The sequence below is a fragment of the Puma concolor genome, chromosome A1, assembly GCF_028749965.1.
Source record: "Puma concolor isolate L17-30 chromosome A1, mPumCon1.1.hap2, whole genome shotgun sequence".
NCBI classification, from domain to species: domain Eukaryota; kingdom Metazoa; phylum Chordata; class Mammalia; order Carnivora; family Felidae; genus Puma; species Puma concolor.
Window position 1 is genome coordinate 234127759 of NC_141667.1, and position 14460 is coordinate 234142218.

Sequence of the window (14460 nt, forward strand, 5' to 3'; positions counted from 1 at the left end):
GAAAGGCAAAAACTCAGCCCTGGCAGAAGTTAGCATTTGGCTAACGAGGGCTTAATGACTTTGGCCTCCATCTTTGATTCACTGAATTTCCCACAGCCCTGGTGTTCTCTGTGCCAGAACGCTGGGGCAAAACGAACTTTCACTCCTGATAAAGTTTAACTAGCACTTTTTGTGAAATTAAACACCCGGCAGGCCCAGGAAGATGGGGAGAAAAATGAGATCTCGTCACAAGAGGGACATACTCGTGACACCGTCCGTCCCCGAAAGGAGGAAGTCGTCCGTCGGGCCTGGATTTCTGTCAACTGGGAACACGGTTGTCTCCGACGAGACTCTTGAGTTATGCACCATCTATGCCAATCTCTTTTTGCCTTCTATAACCCCACGAGAAAGGATAAAGCACACTTTTAGACCTCAAAACGAGGATTCAGTCTGACTGATGACAATGCCAAACAGGTTGACGGCTGAAAGGGTAAGGTGATTAGCCCGGGCCGTCTTCCTGTGGCTCAGAGCTCTCTGCTCTGCGGCCAGGAGCGAATGTTTGCTTCTCTCCTCGCTCTAATCTCTCTCACCACTCCCATGCTCCTCAGACCTGCACTATCAGCATCACCTCTGACCTTCTTCCAAATAGAGCCTCAGGCTCCGCCCGGACACCCTAAACCACAATCTGCATTTTAACAGTCCCCAGATGAGACGTAGGCGCTTTGAAGTTGAGAAGCTTTGTTCTGCAGAGTTTTAAAACATTCCTGAAAGAAGCCTTTGCTACTTACTGTTCTCGGTGGAACAGAAGACAGAGGAGGGGCCGACTTTCCCCAGCCTGCCTTCTTTCCCATCTTGTTGTCAAATGGTCAAATTAACCCCGAACACTCAGTTAAGGAGTCTCCTGCCTCAGAGCCTTGAAAAACCCGTGAAAGGCAAATACCATGTGAATTCACTTATATGCGGAGTCTTAAAAACAAAACAAGTGTATAAATAAGCAAACAAAAAGCAGAATCAGACCCATAAATACAGAGAACAAACGGATGGTTGCCAGAGGGAGACCGGGATGGGCAAAACCGGTGAAGGTGGGGGGGGGGGGGGGGTACAGGCTTCCACTTATGGAGTGAATAAGTCACAAGGATAAAGGCACAGCATAGGGAATATAGTTACTGATACTGTAATAACGTTACATGGTGACGGATGGTAGCTACATTTGCAAGCACGGCATAATGTATACAGTTGTTCAATCGCTATGTTGTACAGCTGAAACCAATGTAACGTTATGCATCAACTGTACTCAAATTAAAAGTATAGTTGTATTTGCGTGAGTAGAACAGCATGAACAGAACTGCACTTAACTGTAGACAACTTCACCTCAGTATGCCCCCGTAGAAACGAATAGTATAATTTTTCCCTTTAAATATTTGCCTCCATAAACAGCATACTTACTTCTCCCATTAGGCGCGCACATCTGGCCATCTTATTTGGAACTTTATTCTCTCCCTCCACCAACATTTGCCAAGTACAAACAAGCATAAGTGACAGTTTACATAACACGTATTTCTATCTACAGGGATTCAATGGAATGTTGTCTTTTTTTTTTTTTTTAATTGCATTGTTTGTTTTGCCTGAGACTAGCTGGGCAGTCTGGACTATGTCCTGCTTCACTGTTCTACCCATCTGGTCTGGTCTCGTATCCATGTCTGAATGCTGAGAGACACCACCGGGAAAGAAAGCTCAAGTGACCCATTCTCCATTTTTAAAAAAGTTATGAACTGCCACGCTTCACTTTAAAACATTAATGCTCGGTGCCAGGGCAGTTTAAATCGAAAATAAGGTTTTAGCGTGCTAAGGAAAATGTTGGCATGCGGTGCGTGTCCATTACATCTCCACCTGCTTTGGGACTTTAAATGAAGCAAGAAAATAGATGCTGTGCTCAAACTCAAGAAGCCTGCATTTAAAAAGGTGTTTTGCCTGTCTTTGCCATTTGCTTCCAAAAGCAAGACTCCATCTTCTGCCCTCAAGAGACGAAGTTGGTCCGGTCGATGCACATGTGTATTTCAACATTATCGGTGGCGACCCAGAAACTGTGTTGCCTGGTGGATTTCCATGACATACTGTTCTCGAAAGCCTTTAAATAATCCCTAGTAAAACTGAGAGACCACTTGCGGGTGACAATAGGGCTGGAAGTGATATGACGTTTGTACGTGATGAGCCACTCATTTTTGTGAAATAAAGAATCTTGTGAAAAGAGGAATTATGACTCGTATTTACAACAACTTTTCGTAAACATCCCCAAATTCCAGGCACAAGACAAAAGGCATGACTCATATCACAGTAGGCATTACAGCCAGGGAAGTGGCCCTTGTGAAGATTGCTTCCCTAATGCCTGAGAATGGCTCTGAGGAGATCTGTAGGAAGCTGATAATAGGTACTTCGTCGAGCATCACCAGTCAAAATCTGCTTTTTGATCAAGAGCATTTCCTTAGCTAAAAATGTCCTGTTTCCAGACCTTAATGTGATTTTTTTTTTTTTTAGTGGATTACCATTGAAAAGCCTGAAAACTGGGGGAAAAAAACCCATTATGAATGATTATCATTCTTCCACTTGTGCTGTCACTGGAATCCCAGCGATGAGACGATCCCGATGGAGTTCTCCTGCATGCTGTGGTTTTCAGGGGGCTGGAGGGTGCTCTCCCTCTAAATCTCTCCTCAAGGGCTTGTCAGCTGGCCAAGACCTCACCTGCCGGAGGCGTTCCTGTGAATAAAGGCGACAGGTGCACACAGCACTTGGCCTCAGAAGTCACGTTCAGAGGCCCTACTCGGTGGGGGGGACGAGGAATGTGCATTTTTACAAGTGTTCCAGATGGTTCTGGGGAGGTGATCCTCCTATAAGTTTAGAGAAACACTGGATAAAACCCAGATAATTCTTCATCTTAAAAAAAAAATGTGTATCAAACCCCAGAATATAAGTGGTGATGAGAATGGGGAGAAACTGGAACCCTTGTTCACTGTGGGTGAAAATGTAAAATAGGACAATGGCTATGGAAAGTGGGAGGGTGTTCCTCAAAAAGTTGAACGCAAAATTACCGTATGATCCAGCAATCCCACTTCTGGGTATAGACCCAAAGAATCGAAAGCAGGGTCTCAAAGAGATATTTGTATGCTCACGTTCATAGTGTTATTTGCAATAGCCAAGAGGTGGAATCAACCCAACTGTCCACTGACAGTTGACAGATGTCAGTGACAGATGAACGGATAAACAAAAGATCACACACACACACACACACACACACACACACACACCCCGGAATTTTATTCAGCTTTAAAAAGTTTGGAAATTCTGATTCGTGTGACAACGTAGGGCATTGTGCTAAATGGAATAAGCCAGACACAAAAGGATAAATATTAGAAGATGCTACTTTTATATAGGTACCTAGAGGAGTCACAAGTAGAGACAGGAAGTAGAACGGTGGTTGCCAGGAGCTAGAGGGGAGGGGGAAATCGGGAATCACTGTTTTCAGTTCTGCAGAATGGATGGTGGTGATGATCGCACCACAATGTGGGTGCACTCATTACCACAACTGCACACTTACAAATGCTAAAGATGATAAGCTTAATGGTGTGTGTATTTTACCACAATTAAGTATTATAATCAAAAATATTCCAAGCCTCTGAGAGAGAAAGAACATTATGCAAATAATAAATTACTGGCTCTGTGAGTTTGTATTTCGGGTGGGTCAAAACGCACTTAAGGACTCCAGGATTTAGAGAGCATCAAGAAATTAGTACACGGCACAGCCAGGATCTGAATGCAGAGTCCCCTGGCCCCGAAACCCCCACGCCCATCCCCTCCGCCCCCTCTGGCTCATTTCCGTTTAGATGTAGGGGAGGATGAGAGTCATCTTTGGGGCCCATGCCCGAGGCCTATGTTCGGATCACTGAAACACAGGGCAGAGGTTGCAAAAGTGGGAAATTGGGAGGAGAATATTACGGAGAAGAGGATTTGTTGGAAATGTTGGCCTGGCACTGGAGAGGGTGGGTTTGGGAACTGCTGTTGGGCTAATTGAAAGTAGAAACAGAAACTATGAGCTCAGCAGAGGTGAGGGGGGAGAAAAGCAGCACTGGGGAGAGAGAAGCCAAGGGTCAGAGCCAGAACCTGCACTGACCTGTCACAGAAATGACAGCACTGTGTTCAGGAAGCAGACCAGGAAGCAGGGTCCAGTGATGGGGAGAGAAAAGAGGTAGGGAGAGCCTCACGGCCAGATTCTTCCACGGCAAACCACAACTCCAGGGGCTAGTTGTGCAAACTGCTATTTGTGTACAGATATCACAGGCTCCACATGTATGGAATCTTCACGACGGCTATGCGAGGTCACATAGAGAAGTGCTGTTATTTTAATGTTATTTATTTATTTATTTATTTATTTATTTATTTATGAAATGTTTATTTTTGAGAGATGGTGAGAGAGACTGAGTGTGACCGGGGGAGGGGCAGAGAGAGAGGGAGACCCAGAATCCGAGGCAGGCTCCAGGCTCTGAGCTGTTGGCACAGAGCCTGACGCGGGGCTCGAACTCACGGACCACGAGATCATGACCTGAGCCGAAGTCGGACGCTCAACCGACCAAGCCGCCCAGGCGCACCTGTTCTTTTCATTGTATAGACAAGCAAAGTGAACCACAACAATATTGGCCAGTTTCTCAAGGTCATAGGCCAACACCCAAGGCCAAATCTTCTAAGTTCAGAAGCCCTTTTCTTTGCATTCTGAAGAGGCTGGGGCACAACAGCCAGGTGCTGGTAATAATGGGATGTGTCACTGGCAGGAACAAAAATGTTGATAAGGAAAACAAACTGGGGGCTCCTGGGTGGCTCAGTCGGTTAAGCATCCGACTTCGGCTCAGGTCATGATCTCCCAGTCCGTGAGTTCGAGCCCCGCGTCGGGCTCTGTGCTGACGGCTCAGAGCCTGGAGCCTGCCTCGAATTCTGTGTCTCCCTCTGTCTCTGACCCTCCCCCATTCATGCTCTGTCTCTCTCTGTCTCTCAAAAATAAATAAACGTTAAAAAAAATTTTTTTTTAAAAGAAAACAAACTGTAAGTCAATCTGCTTTTCACATCAACACACACCAACAATTCGCATTATGCACCTCTGCAAAAAATCTTTTTGTACGACAGGCTATAAACAGCTGCCACCGGTGTTGGTGACTTTTACTAATTCAGGTGAGCTGCACATGAGCACACTTGAATTACTTATCCTTCCATAATCACTGTATTCTCTATGGAAGTTAATTTGGAGGATCCCCAGTTATTCCGACTTACACGGACTCATCAACACGCAGCCATTCTGACGAGAAACTGGTAACAGCATGGCCTCGCTCAAGTTCGCTCTGGGCCAATTTTTGTCTCCAGCCCTGTAACATGGCATGCGGCTGTGTTTCAACAGCAGACTCAAAATAAACAACGACAGGACAATGACTGTGAAGACGAAAAGCCAGAACTCGCGTCCCTTCAATTTCATTATTTTATATGACCACGCGGAATTTTTCTTTGTGCTTAAAACGTGGAAGAGTGAAAAAAATAAATAAATAAATAAATAAATAAATAAATAACGTGGAAGAGTGAAAAAGTGCAGTGCAATATTTTTTGTCTGATACATGCACATTTTAGTTCAGTTGGGTATCTTTGAAATTAAAATATATATATATTTTTTAATTTTTTTTTTCAACGTTTATTTATTTTTGGGACAGAGAGAGACAGAGCATGAACGGGGGAGGGGCAGAGAGAGAGGGAGACACAGAATCGGAAACAGGCTCCAGGCTCTGAGCCATCAGCCCAGAGCCCGACGCGGGGCTCGAACTCACGGACCGCGAGATCGTGACCTGGCTGAAGTCGGACGCTTAACCGACTGCGCCACCCAGGCGCCCCAAATATATTATTTTTAATAGAGAGAAGAACGATTGCTACTTATTACTGACCAGGAGAGGAAGTAATTTTGTCCGGTAGAGAACACCAATGTTGGTGTCAAATGCTCCAAACCACCGCACTGCCCAAGCTAGACCCCCACCCTCCCCATGCCTCCATGCCCAGGCCCCGAGGTGGGGGGGGGTGGGGATGCCTGGCTGCACTGAAAGGTGGGGGCCGCGGTCAGGCTCCGCTCCTTTCCCCTCTGCTCCTCTATTCAGTCTGCAGAGACCCCCAGCAAGGAGGCCCTCTAGCTGCCGGGGCTCCCAGGCATCTGCCCCTGATATATCACCAGCCGCCTTTTACCAGAAGGACAGAGTGAAGAAGGCTTTGGGGAGTGAAAAATAGCTGCTTCTCTCAAACAGCCCAGAGATCCATACTCTGGGATGGTTAAAAATAACCCCAAGGTCCAGGGGGAGACGTGGATCTCAGAGAAGCATTTGTCCCAGGGAGCACACACAGACAGCAGTCCATTTCCTCAGATGTAGCTTAAAATAGTAGTGGAACAAGCCAGCAGTTTTAAATTCATCACTGAAAATTTTCCATATGCGGGCCGCCTGGGTGGCTCAGTCAGTGAAGCATCCGACTTCAGCTCAGGTCATGATCTCGCAGTCCATGAGTTCGAGCCCTGCATCAGGCTCGTGCCCACAGCTCAGAGCCTGAAGCCTGCTTCGGATTCTGTGTCTCCTCCTCTCTCTGCCCCTCCCCCACTCATGCTCTGTCTCTCTCTCTCTCTCTTAAAAAATGAATAAATATTAAAAAAAAATTTTCATATGCTGTCACAAACACCTTTTTTGGTCTTAGACAAAATTGACACTTATGTTCCCATGCTATACTTTGCTTAAGTTTTATAATTACCTATAACACACACACACACATACACACACACACACACACACACAAACACACACACATAATGCATACACGCAAATACCCTTATATATACCCACTGATGTACATATATACATCCACATACACAATATTAATACTACATTGTTCAGATGTATATAAACACATATTTAATAACTATATATTTATATGTGCATATTAATCTGGTCTCATGTATATCTACATACGTGTCTATTTATATCTATAAAATCAAGCAGATGATGGTTGGGAATAGTCTTTGGAAGAAAATCCGATATGTAAACGCAATGTATTTTTATTACACATCATTGGGTGAATATGCAGAAATGCAGAAAAGGATCCACTTTCTCCTAGAAGTTAAAAAGAGGTTTTTTAAAAAGTTCATTTTTAAATGGTTCATTTAAATGGTTCATTTTTAAATGGTTCATTTTTAAAAGGTTCATTTTCAAAAAAAATTAGAAGAAAATAATTCCTAGTAACAGAGGACATACAGATGAATATAAGTCATGAAAAAGAATGTATTTTGACATTATCATCAACTGAGTGTTAAACTGTCAAAGGTCTGGGGTAAGTATAGACCAAGTAAAGATGCAAACACTGCCTAGTGACCACCGAGGGAATGTTCTAGGAGTGCACATGGATCAAAAGTTTCTAGATAAGTTCCACATCCCCAAGGACGGTTCTGAACCTGGTAATCCCTGACCAGTCAGCCAGTCTTGGGTTTGCAGGACAAATCTAGTTCGGACTTTGAATCCCAAAACAGGATTGGAGTTGCTTTAGGGAATCCTAGAGAGAGGGCAAGTTAGTCTCTGTAGAATCTCTTTAGGTTTTTAAACTGATTTCATACCATAAATCCTAATTCAGCCCAAATCTGTGCTGGCTCCCATAAGATGCCCCCCAGTGGGCTTCTAGAACCTCCCCGATGCCCCAGAGCCTTGAACCTTGATCAAAGCCAGAGAAAACGGCAGTCGGTTCAGGCAGCCTGGTCTTGCCTAGTGAAAGTTCCAGAGTGTTGGCTTCAGAGCTATCTCACAATTCATGTCAAGCCTCCCTGTGGTCTTTCATTGGACTTAGTACCAACCGCGGCAGGATGCTCAATTCCTTCATGACATCTTATTGCAGCTAATAGTCCCAGAGAGGGTAGGGAAAAGGCACACTGCTCTGCCAGCTCTCCACTGTGAGGCGACAGAAGCCAGGAGATGGATCTGACAGTGGAATTCTGCTGCTTTCTCCCTAACTCTGGAAAGGTTTTCTTCCAAATCTTTGAGAGTTTCCTGTGCCTGTTACGTAGGTTACGTATTTGGCTCAATGTGACTTTTTTCTTAGGCACATATACAGGACTCCTAGAGGAAACGGTACAGACATAAATATACTAACTTCTTGTTGAGGCTATAGGTTCTGTGAACAATAACAGCTGCCAGTATGAACAGCACAACTGAGACAAGTTACCCTTTTTGTATTAATATTACAAACATAATCATTATGTTTACGCCGTATCTGCTTCCAAGGCGTTCAAAAGACTTTTCAGATGATTTGTAAGAGGTTCTCAACCCGCTGGCTGTACCAAGATTGTTTTGGGGGAACTTGGTCCAAGGCAGCTGGAGATTTAGTCTCCTTTCTACATCTTCCTCCAAAGTCACCGTCTTGCAAAACCAGGACCAATAAGCGGAAATCTTTAACTGGTGCCTGTCAGAGGCCACGTTGCCTTTAATGAACAGACAAAGAGAGATAAAGAGATTCCCACAGCTGGGGTTGCCCTTGGTAGCTGGGCCTACATTTTGCTTTGATTTCCAGAAGCAAGGCCTCCATCATCTGGTCCTCCCTAATGTGACTGATGGTCTCCTTTCTGGATATATCTCCCGCGATAATGACAAGTTTTAGTCTGAATATAACTCATCTCTCCATCTGCCTTGTCATGGCTTTAGAGCCAGATTTTCTTCCCCTTTACTTCTTTCCTATTCCCCATGGTAGAGTGCTCTGCTGAGAACAGATGCTCAATAAAGAGTAAATTCTCAAATTCGCCCCACTGTAATTGTTCATTTCTGTGATTTTGATGACCTGAAATCCTTTCTTGGTTTGTACAAGAAGGGTAGGCAGAGAGAGAGTGAAACTGTTTCAGGTCTCTGGGAGCTGGGGCAAAGAGCTAAGTTGGGCCTAAGAACAGCAAAATCAGGCACATGATGTGTAACTTTCACTTTTATTTGAGCCCCTGCACCCTTTGACTATTTAAGGAAGAGCTGTCAGGTGACAATGAATTAGTACAGGCAAGTCCTATAAAAGGAAACTTAGAGACCACCTAGTCATGCCATTTACCTCCTCTGAATATCCTCCAGTGGTAGTCACTGTTAATTGTAGAAATCTATGCATTTTGAGGAAGCTTTACTTAAAGACTACATGTTAGGCCACAAAATAGGTCTCAATCAATTCAAGATTAAAATCATACCAAGCATCTTTTCTGACCACAATGGCTAAAACTAGAAATTAATTATAAGAAGAAAACTGAAAAAAACACAAACATGCAGGGACAAACAACATGCTACTAAACAATCAACGAGTAAATGAAGAAATCAAAGAGGAAATCAAAATATAATTCGAGACAAATGAAAATGGAAACACAACTTTCCAAAATCTATGGGACACGACAAAGGCAGTTCTAAGAAGAAAGTTCAAAGTGGCACAGGCCTACCTCAAAAAAACAAGAAAAATCCAAATAAACAATTTAACCTTGCACCTAAAGGAACTACAAAAAGAACAAATAAAACCTAAAGTTAGTAGAAGGAAGGAAATAATAAAGATAAGAGCGGAAGTAAATGAAATAGAAACCAAAAACAAAACAAAAAAAACAACAATAGAAAAGATCAATGAATCTAAAAGCTGGCTTTTTAAAAAGATAACCAAAATTGATAAACCTCTTGCCAGACTCATGAGAGAGAGAGAGAGAGAGAGAGAGAGAGAGAGAGAGAGAGAGAACCCAAATAAATAAGATCAGAAATGAAAGGAAGAAGTTACCCACAGAAATACAAAGTATCTTAAGAGACTATGAATATTATGAATAATGTATACTAAAAAATTAGAAAACATAGAAGAAAGGGATAACTTCCTAAAAAATACCTTCTAACACTGAATCACAAAGAAACAGAAAATCTGAATAGATTGATTATATGTAACAAAATTGAACCTATTTTAATTTTTAAACTCTCCAAAAAGAAAAGTCCAGGACCAGAGAGCATCACAGGCAAGTTCTACCAAGTTTTTAAGAAGAGCTAACACCTTTCTCAAGTTATTGCAAAAAATTGAAGAGGGAGGAACACTTTGAAACTCATTTTACAAGGCCAGCATTACCCTGATACTGAACCCAGACAGACACTGCACAGAAGAAAATTATAGGCCAATATCCTTAATGAACACAGATGCAAAAATCCTCAACAAAATATTAGTGAAACAAATTCAACAATATATTAAAAGTATCATACACTATGATCTAGTGGGATCTATTCCAGGGAAGCAAGAATCTTGGTTCAACATCTGCAAATCAATCAACATGATATACCACATTAACAAAATAAAGAATAAAAATAATATGATCACTTCAATACATGCAGAAAAAGCATTTGACAAAATTTAACATCCATTTATGATAAAAACTCTCATCAAGGTAAATATAGAAGCAACATACCTCAACATAAGAAAGGCCAGATGTGACAAACCCACAGCTAACATCACACTCAACAGTGAAAAGTTGAAGTCTTTCCCTCTAAAATCAGTAACAACACAAGGACGTCCACTCTCACCACTTTCATTTAACATAGTATTGAAAGTCCTAGCCACAGCAATTAGGCAAGAAAAGGAAATACAAGTCATTGGAAAAGAAAAATTGGAAATTGGAAAAGAAAAAGTAAAATTGTCATGGCATAATATTATATATAGAAAACCATAAGGACTTCACTTCAAAATTGTTAGAACTAATAAATAAATTCAATAATATCACAAGATACAAAATTAATACACAGAAAGAGTAATTTTTCTATATGCTTATAATGAGCTATCAGAAAGAAAAATCAAGGCTATAATCCCATTTACAATTGCATCAAAAAGAATAAAACACCTAGGAATAAAGTTAATCAAGATGAAAGACATGTACTCTAAAAACCATGAGACATTGATTAAAGAAATAGAAGATGACACAAATGAATGGAAAGACATTCCATGCTCATAGACTGGACGAATTAATATTATTAGAATGTCCATACTACCCAAAGAAATATACAGGTTCAATGCAATCCCAATCAAAATTCCACTGGCATTTTTCATAGAACTAGAACAAAGAGTCCTAAAGTTTATGTAGAAACACAAAAAATCCCAAAAAACCAAAGTAATCTTGGGAAAGAAAAACAAAGCTGGAGGTATCATGCACCCTGATTTAAAACTATACTTCAGAGTTATAGTCATCAAAACAGTATGGTACTGGCATGAAAATATACGTATAGATCAATGGAACAGAATAGAGAGCCCTGACATAAACCCACATATATATGTCAGTTAATCTATAACAAGATGCAAGAATATACAATGGGGAAAAGACAGCCCCTTCAATAAATGATGTTGGGAAAATAGGACAGCTACATGCAAAAGAACGAACCTGGACCAATATCTTACACAATATACAAAAATAAATTCAATGTGGATTAAAGACTCGATGTAAAACCTGAAACCATGAAACTCCTAGAAGAAACATAGGCAGTAAGCTCTTTGACATCAGTCTTAGCAATATTTTGAGGGGTCAGTCTCCTCAGGCAAGGGCAACAAAAGCTAAAATAAACAAATAATATTACATCAAACTACAAAGTTTTGCACAGCAGAGGAAACCATCAACAAAGTGAAAAGGCACACTACTAAATGGAAGAAGATATTTGCAAATTATACATCCAACAAGGGGCTCATGTTTAGAATATATTTTAAAACTTACACAACTCTTATCACAATGAGCACTAAATAATCTACACATTATTGCTGAATCACTAGATTCTACACCTGAAGCTAATATAACACTGTATGTTAACTATACTGGAATTAAAATTTAAAACTTAATAAAAAAAAAAAAACTGAGATGAGAAATCCATGGCCAATCCATTTCTCCTCAGCCAAGTAACCGAGTAATAACAGAATGATGAACACCTACAGGGAAAGATGTCTCATAATTAACAAGCCACTCTGCCATATTAAAATAACAAAAGTAAGGCAAACATATTTGGGATTTTCAAAATTGCCATAAAATAAACAGAAATAATTTTGACCAAAAAAAAAAAAAAAAAGGATACAACTTAATATCAAAAAAGCAAACAACCTGATTATTAGATGGGCAGCAGATATGAATAGACATGTTTTGCAAAGAAGATACAGATGGCCAACAGACACATGGAAAGATGCTCAACGTTACTAATAGTCAAGGAAATGCACATGGAAACCACAATGAGGTGTCACACCTGTCAGATTAGCTAGAATCAAAAAGACAAAAAATAACAAATATTGGTGAGCATGAGGAGAAAAGGGAACTCTTATGCACAGTTGGTGGGAAAATAAATTGGTGCAGCCGCTGTGGAAAACAGTATGGAGGTTCCTCAAAAAATTAAAAATAGACTACCAGCAATTCCACTCCTGGGTATTTCTCCAAAGAAAACATAAACATCAATTTGAAGAGATCTATACACACCTGAGTTCACTTAAGATTTATGGCCAAGATTTGGAAGCAACCTAAGTGTCTGTCAACAGATGAATGGATAGGGGCACCTGGGTGGCTCAGTCAGTTATGCATCTGACTCTTGATTTCTGCTCAGGTCATGATCTCACAGTTTATGGGATAGAGACCCACGTCAGGCCCTGTGTTGACAGCATGGAGACTGCTTAGGATTCTTTCTCCTTCTCTCTCTGCCCCACCCCCACTTTCTTTCTTTCTTCCTTTCTTTTTTTCTTTCTTTCTTCCTTTCTTTCTATCTCTCTCTCTCCTTCTTTCTCTCTTTGTCTCCTTCTTTCTCAAAATAAATAAACTTTAAAAAATAGATGAATGAGGGGTGCCTGGGGGCTCAGTTGGTTGAGTGTCCAACTTTGGCTCAGGTCATGTTCTCACGGCTGGTGAGTTCAAGTCCCGCATCGGGCTCTGTGCTGACAGCTCAGGGTCTGGAGCCTGCTTCAGATTCTGTGTCTCCCCTCTCTCTCTGACCCTCCCCCGTTCATGCTCTGTCTCTTCTCTGTCTCAAAAATAAACATTTAAAAAAAATTTAAAAAAAATCTTGACAAAACTGGAAGAGGAATTCAACTCTCTCCATTTTGACCTCCATCTGTACCTTCTTTATTTTTTTTTAAGTTTATTTATTTATTTTGAGAGAGACAGAGACAGAGTGAGCAGGGTAGGGGCAGAGAGAGACTCCCAAGCAGGATCCATGCAGCCAGCCCAGAGCCCAACATGTGGCTCGAATACACAAAATCGTGAGATCGTGACCTGAGCCAAAACCAAGAGTTGAATGTTTAACTGACTGAGCCACCCAGGCAACCCTGTACTTTGTGATTGATTAAGTTCTTTCCAGCTTCTCTCTTAACTCAGGCAATAGACCCTGGGAGCAAAGCATCCACGATGGGAACTGAAAATGCCCCCTCGAGCAATATGACTGCCCCCATGTGACTGACCCCAGGACAAGGACTAACCTGCCCTTCACTGCCCACCTACATGTACCCACTGTCCCACATTCTCCTTACATAAACCTGGAAGGATTTTCAGCACTTTGGAGACGTCTTCGAGACGTCAATGCACTGTCTTCCTGGTGTTGGCCTCACTGAAATAAATTCCTTTCTTGTTTCACCACCACTCATCTCTCTGCTTTTGGATTTTGTCAGCAGTGAGTGGCTGAACCTGGTCTGTTTGGGCCCCCCCAGAGCCAGGTGCTCTTCACCCCTGCACCCTGTTTGTAAGACAACAACAACTCGAACAGAAGCTCTAGGAGAGCCGGGCCCTTGTCTGTCCATCCTCCACACTGCTGCGTACCTAAGTCCTGGCACAGTGTTTGTGCCCACTATATAGTAGGAGCTCAATAAATACTGGGGAGAAAAAAAGAAAATAAAAAGGTAGATAGAGAAAGAGATGCCAGGGATGGGCAATTAGAAAAAAGGCCATGTGAGGACACAGCAAGAAGACATCCATCCGTAAGCCATAAAAACGGGTCTCAGAAGAAACCAACGACCCCACTGGCACCCTGATCTTGGACTTCCAGCCTCCAGATAAGAAAAGAAATGTCCGTTGCTTAAGCCCCCCAGTTTGTGGTATTCTGTTAGGGCCGCCTAGACCCACTAGGCCAGTGTTGGGACTTGAGTTGTCCCCTAGGAAGGAACATCCTGTTGGGTGAGGCAGCTCCCTTCACTTGAGGCACTGATTTCCCAGGCAGGGTCTGAGCAGGCAGCCCAGCGGCCAGGGCTGGGTCCTGCAGGGTCTGAGCTGTACCCCATGGCATCCTCCACAGCAAAGCCCCGTGACAGTGCAATGACCCACGAGGGCTGGGATGGCTATAAGGGAAATAGAGCAAGGAGGAGGACAGTATTAAATCAACTTGGTGACTTGCCATCAAATACAGGCTTTAAAATCTTAAGTAAATCTGGATTCATAGAGCAGCG

The 14460-nt window shown here is 42.2% G+C and overlaps 1 long non-coding RNA gene across 2 annotated transcripts in view; it reads right to left on the reverse strand.

The window, feature by feature from the left end:
• The window catches only part of LOC147584862 (uncharacterized), a 45188-nt gene that overhangs the window by 12102 nt on the left and 18626 nt on the right, over positions 1–14460 (reverse strand). Inside the window, exon 3 of one of the 2 annotated variants that reach the window (XR_015253900.1) lies at positions 1375–2733. The exons of the other annotated variant lie outside the window; for it this stretch is intronic. This is a non-coding gene — a long non-coding RNA (uncharacterized LOC147584862). Of the gene's footprint in view, positions 1–1374; positions 2734–14460 lie in introns of those variants that run through there. 2 annotated transcript variants of the gene reach the window in all.